The 13,368-nt window shown below is 38.6% G+C and overlaps 1 pseudogene; it reads right to left on the bottom strand.

Annotated features, from left to right (window-relative positions):
- Positions 1-10,229: 10,229 nt before the first annotated feature.
- On the bottom strand, positions 10,230-12,347 carry LOC120152936 (annotated as a pseudogene).
- Positions 12,348-13,368: the final 1,021 nt, after the last annotated feature.

The following is a 13,368-nucleotide window of genomic DNA, read 5'->3' as shown; positions in this document are numbered from 1 at the left end:
TATCCATAATTTCTACGTATAACTATCATTTCTTATGCACATCAATATTTTTATCAGATCAATATGTCGGTAAAATCCTCTTATCTAACTTCCATATTCCAATCTTATCTTTTTATAACACAAGGGTATTTTCATAATTTTACCCTACCGGAGTATTTTCATAAATTCACATCCAAATGCCTTTAACATTTAACCTTTGATGAAATAAATTATAAGTTACAGATCCAGGTTGATTTCTTTACCACTAAGTACATAACTTGTAATTTAATTCTAGCAATCCCTTAATTTCTTATAGAAGTCATCTGAACCATAATCAATTACTGAACCTTTTTACCGTATTCAGATCGAGTGTAGAACTTCATTAATTACACATATGAGACCAAACATTTCCATTCATGTATTTACCAATACCAACATGTTCTATAACGCATAAAGAGGTAGTAAAAAATTACCTCGATTTCTGTGCAATACTGATCGACCATAAAAATTCCATTCGAACGCCTTTGATCTTCAATTCAACTTCCAATAATTCCTCAGATACATATCAACATAAATTATATCAGAAACGGAGCTTAATTACGATAAACGGATCGAATCGGGTGATAAATCAGTGAAAGATGGCTTACCGAGTTCGAATTTGGCGAAACGGACTTCGGATTCGGATTCAGGACGTCGAAAGCATAAAATATGACTTTTCGGAAATTTGGAATTTTCGGTCAAAATCAAAGTCAACGGGTATGACTGACAATTTCGAGGCCTTCGGGTTCGAATTTCGAAAAACAGACAGCAAAATCGGATTTGGAACGTCGAAAAATGTCAGGATAGGTATACTCGGTCGAAGTCAAAGGTCGTTTAATGCCCGATCAAAGCCAGTCAAAGTTTTGGTCAACAGTGGTCAACTCCGGTCAACGGTCAACGGTCAACGGGTCAACGGTCAACGGGTCGGGTCAACGGGTCGGGTCAACGGGTCGGGTCGGGTCAACGGGTCGGGTAAACGGGTCGGGTAAACGGGTCGGGTAAACGGGTCGGGTCGGGTTGTGACCGGTCAAACCGGTCAAAACAGTTCCAAAACCGGTCAAACCGGTCACTTTTCCCTTCCCCACGCGCAGTGGCGGCGCGTGGGGGCGCGTGAACAGTGATAAAATCCCGGAAAAATTTCTAAAAATTATTTTGAGCGATTTCGAGATACTTACAAAGCTCGGTTCACAATTTTGAACGGCGGAGAGCTCGATTTCAACAAATCGGGAAGTTTGACCGGTTCACCTCCCAAAGCGCTGCCGTCGCCGGAGAAAAAGGAGAACACCGGTGGACTCGAAACGGCACAAGGAACACGATGGTGCGGGAGGTGTCGTAAACGGATGACCCGATCGTTGTGAATCAATGAAAAACCAACTAAAACCGAGTTATTACCGACGATACTTCCGACTGAAATTCACGACGAACGGCGATGATTCACGACGAAAGGTTTGAGGGGTTTTGTTCCTCGGTTGAACGAACACGATGGTTGTTTCGGCTCGTCGTTTGGAGGTCGGACGGCGAGTAGATCGGAGTTGGAAGTTGGGTTGCTGGAGAAGGGAAATCTGGAAAATTTCTGCTGCCTGCGCACGAGAATCAGATTTATAATTCAACATATTAAAAAAATGGTTAAATCATGGGTTTAGCCACTGAACTTTCTGCACTTCTGAAAACGGTTTGCCAACTTTAGAACTTTACATATTAATCCCCTGTTTCTTTCAAAATACCAAATTAAATCCACCAATTTATATTTTCTTAAATTTAGCCCCTAAATTGGGGTGTTACAATTCTCCCCTCCTAAAACAAATTTCGTCCTCGAAATTCCTTCATTTCACATGATTGCATAAATGAAACTTCCATCAGTTCTTTCAAATCTATCAATAGCTTTTATAAAAGTACGATTCCTCCACTTATCCTTAACCAGCTGAGCATACATTCTTATCATAAATTTTTCCTTATTTCAATAAAAGAATTTAAAATTTTCTCGAGTAATCAATCTCTTCAGAATTCTCCCTCAGTCCAAGTAAATAATCAGAACAACTTTATTCTTGTGAAATCAATTCAGCATTGGATACGTGAATAGGCTCGTAGAGCAGCAACATATCTCAATTTCATTTCCGGAGTCGAGTCAGAAATTCTCAGATGAATAACTCTCACATGGCTCATGAGATACTTTACAGCGTTTAGACAGATGTTACTGGTATTCCTTTTTGTACAAGTATAGCCTTAACAGATAGAAACTTCGGTTTATTCGTTACAGATAGGGACTCAGCCCTGGAGTTCCGGCTCAGAGAGGTACGATTGCAGTCTAGGGACATGTACTGATCAGACATATTTTGACATTCGACCGGCCGGTCTATCTTTAAAAATTTTGACTCAAACCATAGCTCTGATACCACTAAATGTAACCCCCCAGACCGATAAGGGTAACCAAATCCGATCCGGGGTGTCACATTAGGGCCACCGGAGCGACCCATTGTAAAAATAGCGGAAAATTTAAATCTTTTTATCAGAACATGTAAACTTATAAAATCATTTGTCACTATTTAAAAATAAAACATATTTCCAGACTCGTATATAAATCAAAATACAATTACATGCCCCCTAATCACATGTACCATACTCTGCAACAACGCCGGAAGAACTCCCTTACTGAAGTCGATAGATGCACTGGTACAATTCTTTTAACCTGAAAAGGTGAGTAATAGAGTGAGCTTCGAAAAGCTCAGTAATACAGAACTACCCGATGATGCTGAAAAACGTGCAGATACAGATAAACATATTTTCCTTATTGGTTCAGATATTTACAGATCTTTATGTTGAGCTGAGGTCCATTGATATCGCATGTAGTAACAAATAGTATTCATTTCAGATGGAAATATTTCGGATGTCTAGGTTCAGGAGATCAGAACAGGTTTTCTAGTGTGTTCCCAAAAATCATGTAACTTTTCAGATCTTTTTTTTAAAAACATATATATATATACCCCCATCCAACAAGTCCAAGTTGTGTAGGTTCCCCAGAACCATACACCCACCATCAAGTCTAGTTGGCCCTGAGCACACGGCCGAGGAACCGGTAAATAAGGCCCTGAGCACACAGCCGAGGAGCCTCCAGGTATACTTCCTCCAACATTACCCCCCAAGTAAGATATGTCCGTCCGTAAACGGATATATCAAAAATCAAAACATAAATCAGGTCAAGTATCATATCAGAAATCAGGTCAAGTAACAGATCAGAATCCAAGTCAGATATCAGATCAGAATCCATGTCAAGTATCAAATCAGAAATCAAATCGAAAATCAGGTAAAATATTCATGTGAGTAGGGAACACACCAGAATTTACAGATAGTATTCAAAGATATTGGATAATCTTAACAAGTAGGGGAACACGGATCTTTAGTATACCGATAGAATATCGGAATTCAGAATCACTATTAAAAGAGTTCAATAACTGACAGAATCATCAGTTATTCAGAAAGTGACTTGAGTTGATAAGGAAGAAATGAAGGTTCAGGACATTTATATTATCTATCGATTGATCGAATTATCGGACAACTCTTAGATGAATAGTTTCCAGAACTAATGCCTGTCGATTGGTCAATTCATTGTTCTTCCAGGGTATTTACTCTTTAATACCACAAATCTTGTCCATAGACCATTTTCGGAATCATCGTTGAATAGATCTTCCAATGTCTTTATTTCATTTCCACACTTCTACAATATCATGAAATGCTGACGTACTTGATTAATTTGTTCAAACTCATTGTAATTGTACATACGTAAACTCATCAGAGTTTCCAGACTTATCCAAGTCACTTACTAAATCCTCAGTCATTGAAGTTACCTATTTCATTTAGCAGTCATCTCTATTCCAGTTACTTCAGGATTTTCCAGAGTAATTCAAACGTTCCTGAATTTCAGATACATGTTGTACTTCTATTCCATTCAATTTGGTTTTCGTGGTTGATTGTCGAACAAACGTCCAATTCTTAGTACTGAATACAATCTAAAGCTGAGTTGAATACTTCCAAATTTTATCATCGAGCCAAACTTGAGAAGATGAACACATGTTCCAGTAATATCTATGTCATTCAGGTATTGACATAGCTTTAGGGTTGATCTATTCACTTGAATTGTTTTCCATTACCTTTAAAGGTAGTCCAATACTTATCTTACTTGGATTCCTTAATTAATCCAAGACATTTACTTAATTTAGGCCATAAGGGTATTTTGGTAATTTTGATGTTCAGTTTTATTCCATTCATTTCAGAGCTCGAGGATATTCAATCATTCCTGAGCTTGGTGATATTCTTGGGTCATTTCTATTACAAGGGTATTTTGGTCATTTTACAGATTCACGGTATTTCAATCTTTTCCTTCCATCCGATCTTATTATTTAATTCAATCTTATCATTTACTTCAGTCCTTTCGAACAATTCTGACAGCAGAAAACCCCCGATAAATTACTCTTCCAGTATTTACTCATTATTCGAATATTTTCAGGTCAAGTGTCTTCTCAGACTTTACAAACGGAATATCATAAATTTTCCTGCACTAAGTCGGGATCTTAACAATTAAATCCATACTTAATCGAGTTAAGTACGAATCCTCTAAGTATTTTCTCATTCAGAGTCATCTCAGACTATTCTACCTCTTAAGGGCATTTCCGTAATTTCTTAACCAGATAAGTTCGATATTAGCTCTTAACGAAAATAATATAATTTAGAGATCCTATGATTAATTGCTTTCTTGAACAATCTCTGATCTTGAAATAATTCCCTTAACACACTTCTAGTATCTTGCATAAACCCTCTTGGGGTTAAAAACCGATTATCCATAATTTCTACGTATAACTATCATTTCTTATGCACATCAATATTTTTATCAGATCAATATGTCGGTAAAATCCTCTTATCTAACTTCCATATTCCAATCTTGTCTTTTTATAACACAAGGGTATTTTCGTAATTTTACCCTACCGGAGTATTTTCATAAATTCACATCCAAATGCCTTTAACATTTAACCTTTGATGAAATAAATTATAAGTTACAGATCCAGGTTTATTTCTTTACCACTAAGTACATAACTTGTAATTTAATTCTAGCAATCCCTTAATTTCTTATAGAAGTCATCTGAACATAATCAATTACTGAACCTTTTTACCGTATTCAGATCGAGTGTAGAACTTCATTAATTACACATATGAGACCAAACATTTCCATTCATGCATTTACCAATACCAACATGTTCTATAACGCATAAAGAGGTAGTAAAGTATTACCTCGATTTCTGTGCAATACTGATCGACCATAAAAATTCCATTCGAACGCCTTTGATCTTCAATTCAACTTCCAATAATTCCTCAGATACATATCAACATAAATTATATCAGAAACGGAGCTTAATTACGATAAACGGATCGAATCGGGTGATAAATCAGTGAAAGATGGCTTACCGAGTTCGAATTTGGCGAAACGGACTTCGGATTCGGATTCAGGACGTCGAAAGCATAAAATATGACTTTTCGGAAATTTGGAATTTTCGGTCAAAATCAAAGTCAACGGGTTTGACTGACAATTTCGAGGCCTTCGGGTTCGAATTTCGAAAAACGGACAGCGGAATCGGATTTGGAACGTCGAAAAATGTCAGGATAGGTATACTCGGTCAAAGTCAAAGGTTGTTTAATGCCCGACCAAAGCCAGTCAAAGTTTTGGTCAACAGTGGTCAACTCCGGTTAATGGTCAACGGTCAACGGGTCAACGGTCAACGGGTCGGGTCGGGTCAACGGGTCGAGAAAACGGGTCGGGTCGGGTCAACGGGTCGGGTAAACGGGTCGGGCCGGGTTGTGACCGGTCAAACCGGTCAAAACAGTTCCAAAACCGGTCAAACCGGTCACTTTTCCCTTCCCCACGCGCAGTGGCGGCACGTGGGGGTGCGTGAACAGTGATAAAATCCCGGAAAAATTTCTAAAAATTATTTTGAGCGATTTCGAGATACTTACAAAGCTCGGTTCACAATTTTGAACGGCGGAGAGCTCGATTTCAACAAATCGGGAAGTTTGACCGGTTAACCTCCCAACGCGCCGCCGCCGCCGGAGAAAAAGGAGAACACCGGTGGACTCGGAATGGCACAAGGAACACGATGGTGCGGGAGGTGTTGTAAACGGATGACCCGATCGTTGTGAATCAATGAAAAACCAACTAAAACCGAGTTATTACCGACGATACTTCCGACTGAAATTCACGACGAACGGCGATGATTCACGACGAAAGGTTTGAGGGGTTTTGTTCCTCGGTTGATAACGAACACGATGGTTGTTTCGGCTCGTCGTTTGGAGGTCGGACGGCGAGTAGATCGGAGTTGGAAGTTGGGTTGCTGGAGAAGGGAAATCTGGAAAATTTCTGCTGCCTGCGCACGAGAATCAGATTTATAATTCAACATATTAAAAAAATGGTTAAATCATGGGTTTAGCCACTGAACTTTCTGCACTTCTAAAAACGGTTTGCCAACTTTAGAACTTTACAATTTAATCCCCTGTTTCTTTCAAAATACCAAATTAAATCCACCAATTTATATTTTCTTAAATTTAGCCCCTAAATTGGGGTGTTACAGATTTCCTATAAAAATAAGTCAGTAGGATGAAAATTTCTTGTCTTTTTATCTTTGCTCTATTCTTGTTAACACAAAAATAAGCAAAGAGGGGCAGCTGTCGACAGTCATTTTCGTCTGAGTTTACATATATTATTATTATTATTATTATTTTTGGAGGCCCAATTACAAAGCATGATCCAGACCCAATTACAACTAAACCCAGATCAACTGAAGCCCAATAACCCGAGACAGGTCCAAGCCCAAGGAGACCAGAATCAGCAGCTAGGGTTTCCATCATCTTCTCCAGTAGCCGTCAACAACCATCAACATTCGATCTGGAGAGATCCAACTACCACAAATGATCCAGGTGTTTCAAGAAACCTTAGGGTTTCATTACACCCTAGGGCCTATTCCGACCACCGCCTCCATAAGGTCCAACCACCTGCTACCATGCCACCACCGCCTTAATGGAAGACTTAAGAAGGAGCATAGCAACCGCATACCTCATTGACCTATGATTAGTCACCACCGTAGGTCTGGTGACTCACTGGTAGGGTTCATCATTATGGCCGAACTCGAAGGGCTATAAAAAGCCATCACCTGCAAGCAAAAAAGAAAGAAAGAGAGCATACAGCGCCGAAACACATCAAACAGAAACGAGGAGTAGGGAAGAACAAGCAAGCAACATTAATACACATAGCAAAGTTCGAATAACCAGCAACCAACCGAGAAGCAAAAAAAAAGGATAGAAGGCTTATCACGGTTGTTGGAGCTCCCACGCACTACCAGAGAAGACGAAACACCGAAGGTAAACGGTTATATATACGAAGATTTGTTGGGTTTTAAGCAAAGAGGAGATCGGATCTAGGTTGAGGGAAAATCGGGGAACATTTTGGGATATTATATATAAATTTCGGCCACCGTGAACAGTAGCCGGTGACGATTGTAGGTGCCGGCTATCGGCGGCCAGCGGTGGCCTAATTCCCTCAGGCGAGGGAATATTAGAGGGGGACGAGAAAGCAAGGAGAGAAAATGAGAGAACTTGGCCCTTTAGGGCTGGTTAGGGTCTTTTTATACCTCTTCCAAAACTACGTCGTTTTGGAGAGGGACCTCTGGGTAAATTCAAGCATGGGTAAATTGCACCTATAGCCCCTGTACTTTGTATTCTATCATTTTGGTCACCAAAAGCATATTTCTACTCATTGAAATTTTGTCTTCAAATTTTATTTATTTTCATTATAGTAACTGCCTGTATATATATATATTTAAGTTAAATATACATTTTAGTCCCATAAATATTAATAATTTATATTTTAACCAGTTTAATTATTTATGGTTTCAATTACACTATTAATACTTTAATTTTATAACATTTTAAATTAGGCCCATTATTTTTGTTATTTTGCAATTTAAGTACCAAACTTTAATATCTTTAATTTTTAATATTATTATTGTTTTATTTATACTTTTAGAATCTAAAATATGTAATATTTGCAGTAGTAACCTAGTATTTTGATATTTTCATATTTTAATCATTAAAATTATTATTTGTAATATGATTATTTTATTTTATACGATAAGTCATAAAAAATATTTCCTTAACTTATTAGGAATATATTTTTAAAATGATTATCGATATAAAATAATATTCCAAATGTTTTTATGGGATCATAAAACAAAATTAAATACAAATTTATTAATTTATTGCTAAAACAATTATCTGATAAACAAATGTGTCAATTTTGGACGCTGTGAGGTGCTAATCTTTCCCTACACGTAACCGACTCCTGAACTTATTCTCTGGTAAGCAGACCCTCGTTGTGTTATTTAATATTATTCTCAGGTATTTTATTAAAATATCATAATATTTTGGTGGCCAATCACACCTCATTAAATGATTGGTGGTGACTCTACAAATTAGTGTTCTATCTTATGCCAGAAGATAAACACTTATATTTCTCGAGACAGTTACACTTATGTGTACACTTTTTGTTTGTCTTTTTCGCCGGGCAAATAAACGTCTCGACACAACGGAAAATGTTTCGACAACAGAAAACGTTAATCAAAAGAGTACATAATTCTCTTTAGTTAGAGTGCCACTAATTTGGAATGTTGAAAATCCTTCTTTTCAAATAAATAAAGTTGAACAAAATCGGCTGGTCCATTTCAGGACTCAATTTCCTAATAGTTTAAACTTACCAGGTATAAATTCAGGTACGTCTTCAAGAAATTATTATTACCAACCGCCTTTTCTCTTTTTCCTTTCTTTTTTAGGCGAATTCAATAAATTATTATTACCAACCACTTTTTTTTTCTTCGCCTAGTTAATTTTAAGACAATTCGAGTTCACGTTCAAGACGGTTGCATCACAGTATTCAGGCCCATTTATGAGATTTTAATGATTTGGAACCAACATAAAAATTAAGTTTTTAATAATAAATATTGTAAAAAAAGAATTTTAAAATAAATAAAACTAAATAAATTTAACTGTAAATTATCTTTTACTACGTTTAATAAGCTATCAAATAAATGCATCAAATTTTAAACATAAAACATCAACAAATTTTATTAAATATCCAATTACTCACACAAAATAAGCATGATTCTCTTTTAAGAGGGTACATGTTAGATTTTAGCCTTTTACATCTTGTCAAAAAAAATAATAAAAGAATAATTAAGTGGAACGTGAAAAAATAATTTAAAAATATCACATCAACATCGTTGTTAATTTTTTATTAGTGAGTAACAAAATGTAATGTTAAGTATAATTTTAAATAAACATAATAATTGAATAACTAAAACAGAAATAAAATAATAAGTAAGTGGCTAAATAAATAATTTATTATTTTTAATTCTATATAAATTTATAATTTTAGGTCTTGGGCGAATGTCCCTTTTGCTCATGCTCAGACGGGCCTGACAGTATTGTTGGTCAAGTCCAAGATAAGAAAGGTCAGACAGAAGAAAAGCTACCCTCAAGCCGTGTAATGAGAATCTGCATCTTCATCAAATTCATATTCAAACCATGTTCAATTATCGTCAAACTACGGCTGCTGCAACCGCAAATACTCTTTCTTTGTTCACATTAGCCGTAGCATTGCGCTGCTCTTGGTAGCCATTCCGTGTCCGAAAGCCGCATTCGATGCATACTCCAACAGGGGTACTATATGGGAACGTGATCGACCATCGGCACTCCTAGCACATGAAAGTTTAAGAGAAATGTATCTGTGTTGGACACGTTATGACCGTAAAACCCGAGTCCGAGTAAGATAACGATATACCAGCAAATTATCCGTCGAACCTCCGACCGGCACCAATTACAGCAGTTCCACCACACGCCATACATAATCTAATGTAGTAGGCTAGTAGCTATTGCCTATGCAGATCTAACAGCACAATGCAAGCAGCTACAGATCAGACAACAAGGTCTAGTAATCACGTTCATTAGACAACACTCAGTAAGACCAAAACTCAATGCCATAGATCGAAAAAAAAATGACATATATATGTACATATACGAGGAATTTTCAAAAAGAAAAAGAAAACAATGAAACATCATTTGTTGAGCAAATCAATTTGATTTCTGAAAATGGTGTATCTTTACAAACAACATATTAAAAATCGAGGTGAGCATACCCACGAAGGAAGCACCGTTGGAGAGTTCAATGGTCTGATTATGTTAATGTTGTGCTTGAAGAAGGTTTTGTATTCAATTGCTTGAACTTAACCCTTCGTCTTTACGGCCGGAGTGATGACTACTTTCATAAGTAAGCATCTGATAGCCTGAAACAAAGAACTGACCCGAGCCATTACTGCTTATGGATCTCTCGATGTCATCTATTTGAGCTACAAGAGGGATTGGCCGCTCAGGGATTGAGGGAACCGAAATGCCTGTTTCCAACATTTTTACGACCTGGTCCATGGTCGGTTGGCATTGTAACTCCGGCTGTGAGAAAAGGACACGATCAACACGTACTTCTTGAGAACCTCCTGTGGCCCCAACTCCGGCGTGCCATCTTCGATAACATCCAAAGCTCTCTTGGCCTTCACCAATGACCATGCCCAATCTGCACAAAATAAGGCTGGTTATCATCATCCATTACGAGTACTTTTTTCCGCTCAACAGCTCGAGAAGCACTACGCCAAAGCTATACACATCGCTTCTCTCAGTCAACTGACCCTACAACGCATACTCAGGGGCAACAAACCCCATTGTTCCAGCTACCCTAGTGCTCAAATGTGTCATCCCCTCCGGTGAGATACGAAATCAGCAACCTTGGCCTCGAACTTGTCATCCAAAAGTATATTACTAGCTTTGATATCTGTGAATGATTGCAGGCTGTGCCTGGTAATGCAAATAAGCCAGGCGCCAGCCCCCTAGATGTTCTTAATGCAATCTTTTGTCGAATAGACCAACTGAATTTCCTTTTCATGGAACCAAACAGATGGTCATACAAACTCCCGTTTTTCTTTAAATCGCAAACGATTATCCTCTGGTGACCTTCCATAGTGGTGGTGGTGGCCGTACAATATCCTGACTCTAAGAGCAACGCGATTCACATTTGAGCACTAGTAATTACATCGACTTCATGCGTGAAATTGGCATCACCGACGGTAGAACAGTTCTTGAACCTTTTTAAAAGCAACCTCGGAGTCGTCGGATAAGTAGCATTTGTAGACATTCTCATAGCCACCTCTCCCAATGATGATGTCTCTCGAAATTCCTAGTAGCTTCCTTGATTTCATCAAAGGTCAAGTGAAGAAAATTGGTGCTTTCGTCACTGATGGAACCCAAGCCAGAACCACCCATATCCAGGCTCCCGTTTCTATCTTTCCCTTTCTTCCTCTTCGAAGCCTGGTGTTTTCTATAAGCAAACCAAGTCCCACCAACCAAAAGAGCAAAACCAACACCAACACCAATCAAAATACCCAAAATCAAACCTATTCCGCTACTACCATTATTACTGTTATTGCCAGGCCCAACCGAGAACAAACAAGAGGAGGTGTCTGCATCATTTGGTCTGGGGCAGGGGCGGATGCACCAAGCTTCCTAGGGGTGTGCATCCCATTATTTAAGAAATAAAAGTAAAATTTAATATAACATATTAAAAAAAACGAAAAAAAAATTTCACCTCATTATTTTTAAGAAAATAAAATTAAAATTTTGAACAATATTTATAAATTTTTGAATCCGCAACTGGTATGGTATGACGTAGATAGAAGGGTAGGCAGTGCAGTCGGACACGTAGGCAGTTGAATTATTGGCCAAGTACAGAGCCTGCACATTGGCCAAGCTTCATGTAAAGGAAGCACAAGCCGAGCCCTACAATGACTGGTTATAATTCGAGAAGACGTCGGATAAGGCGGAGTTGGGGATAAGAGCTTCGAAGATGGATTTGGTGGTTAAGTTCAAGCAGCCTTGGGAGATCCAAGCGGTTTGGAAACCGTAAGAGGAATTCATGTCGAAGTTGGGGTCAAGGGATCGGTACGTTTGCCAACAGGACTCGGCGGTGTCCAAGGGACGAGGACGAGGTGCACTTGAGGTAGTCGGAGAGGACGAGGCGGAGGCCCTGGAGGACGTAGTGGCACTCCATGGAGGTGTTGAGGTGGGGCCTGAGGTTGGGGATGAGCTGGCAGAGGACAGTGAAGTTTAAAGGACATGATGTTTGAGAAAGGCAGTGTGAAGAAAGTTGAGATGAAGAAAAAGAAGAAGAGCAGATGGTGGAAGTGAGGGGACATTTGGGAAGGAAAGTGAGAATGTTATTATAGCAGATTAGCTACCGTAGACACTAATTTTTTATTTTATTTTTATTATTACTTTTATTATTATTATTATTATTATTAATATATATATATATATATATATATTATTAAATATATTATTACAAGCTAGAATACATTAATCCTAGAGCCCATTTACAATCAGGCCCAGTTAGCTCAACAGTAACCCCAAAATACAACTAGGGTTTACATCCCATGCACCTAGCCGCCGCTTCTATCAACCATTGGATCTGATTAGATCCAACGGTCCTCAGATGCACCAGAAGTAACCCTAGAGTTATGATACCCTAGGGCCACGTCGCTGACTCCTCTACTACCACGCGGCCGTCGCCTCCAACGTCGCTGCCACGACGCCCGTTGAAGCTCCCAGAAGAACCACTCCAGTCGTACGCGTGTCGCCATTCTTCGGTGAGTCACCACAAGTTCGGTGATTCACCAAAACTCATCTCTGAGACCGGTCCGAGAGCATCCTCGGTGGTGGCTATAAAAGCCACCACACCTGTGAAATGAAGAAGAAACCAACAGCCAAGAAGAACAACACCCAACAATAGCCAAATAAAGAAGGAGAAGAGAAAAGGAGACTTACCGAGGAAACTACAGTCATCAGAGACTCCATACGCCGCCGTAAAACAAAAAGGTCGAAGGTAAAGAAAGTTAGATCTACTTCGATTTAAAGGGTTTTAGGCTAAAAGAAATTTGGATTAGGGTTTAGAAAAATCGGGGCTCTGATTTGGGGTATTTTTGTAAAATCTAGCCACCGTGGGTGGTGGTCGGCCGGTCCCCAGACTCTTTCCGGGCGGAGGCTTTAAGAGAGAGATGAGAGAATTTTTTTCTCTTCTAGAGAGAGAAGAAAATGAAGAAAAGAGAAGAATGAAGGATTTAGGGTCGGTTTAAAGGGAATATATACTATCACCAAAACGGTGTTTCTGTAATTACCTTCAAGGGTAAAACCCTTTCCGCAACCTCTCTATGTTTGTAT

The sequence above is a fragment of the Hibiscus syriacus genome, unplaced genomic scaffold (genome assembly GCF_006381635.1).
Source record: "Hibiscus syriacus cultivar Baekdansim isolate YM2019G1 unplaced genomic scaffold, ASM638163v2 tig00111096_pilon, whole genome shotgun sequence".
In the NCBI taxonomy this organism is placed as follows: domain Eukaryota; kingdom Viridiplantae; phylum Streptophyta; class Magnoliopsida; order Malvales; family Malvaceae; genus Hibiscus; species Hibiscus syriacus.
Note: the sequence above shows the minus strand (reverse complement) of the source record. Positions and strands in the feature narration are given on the sequence as shown.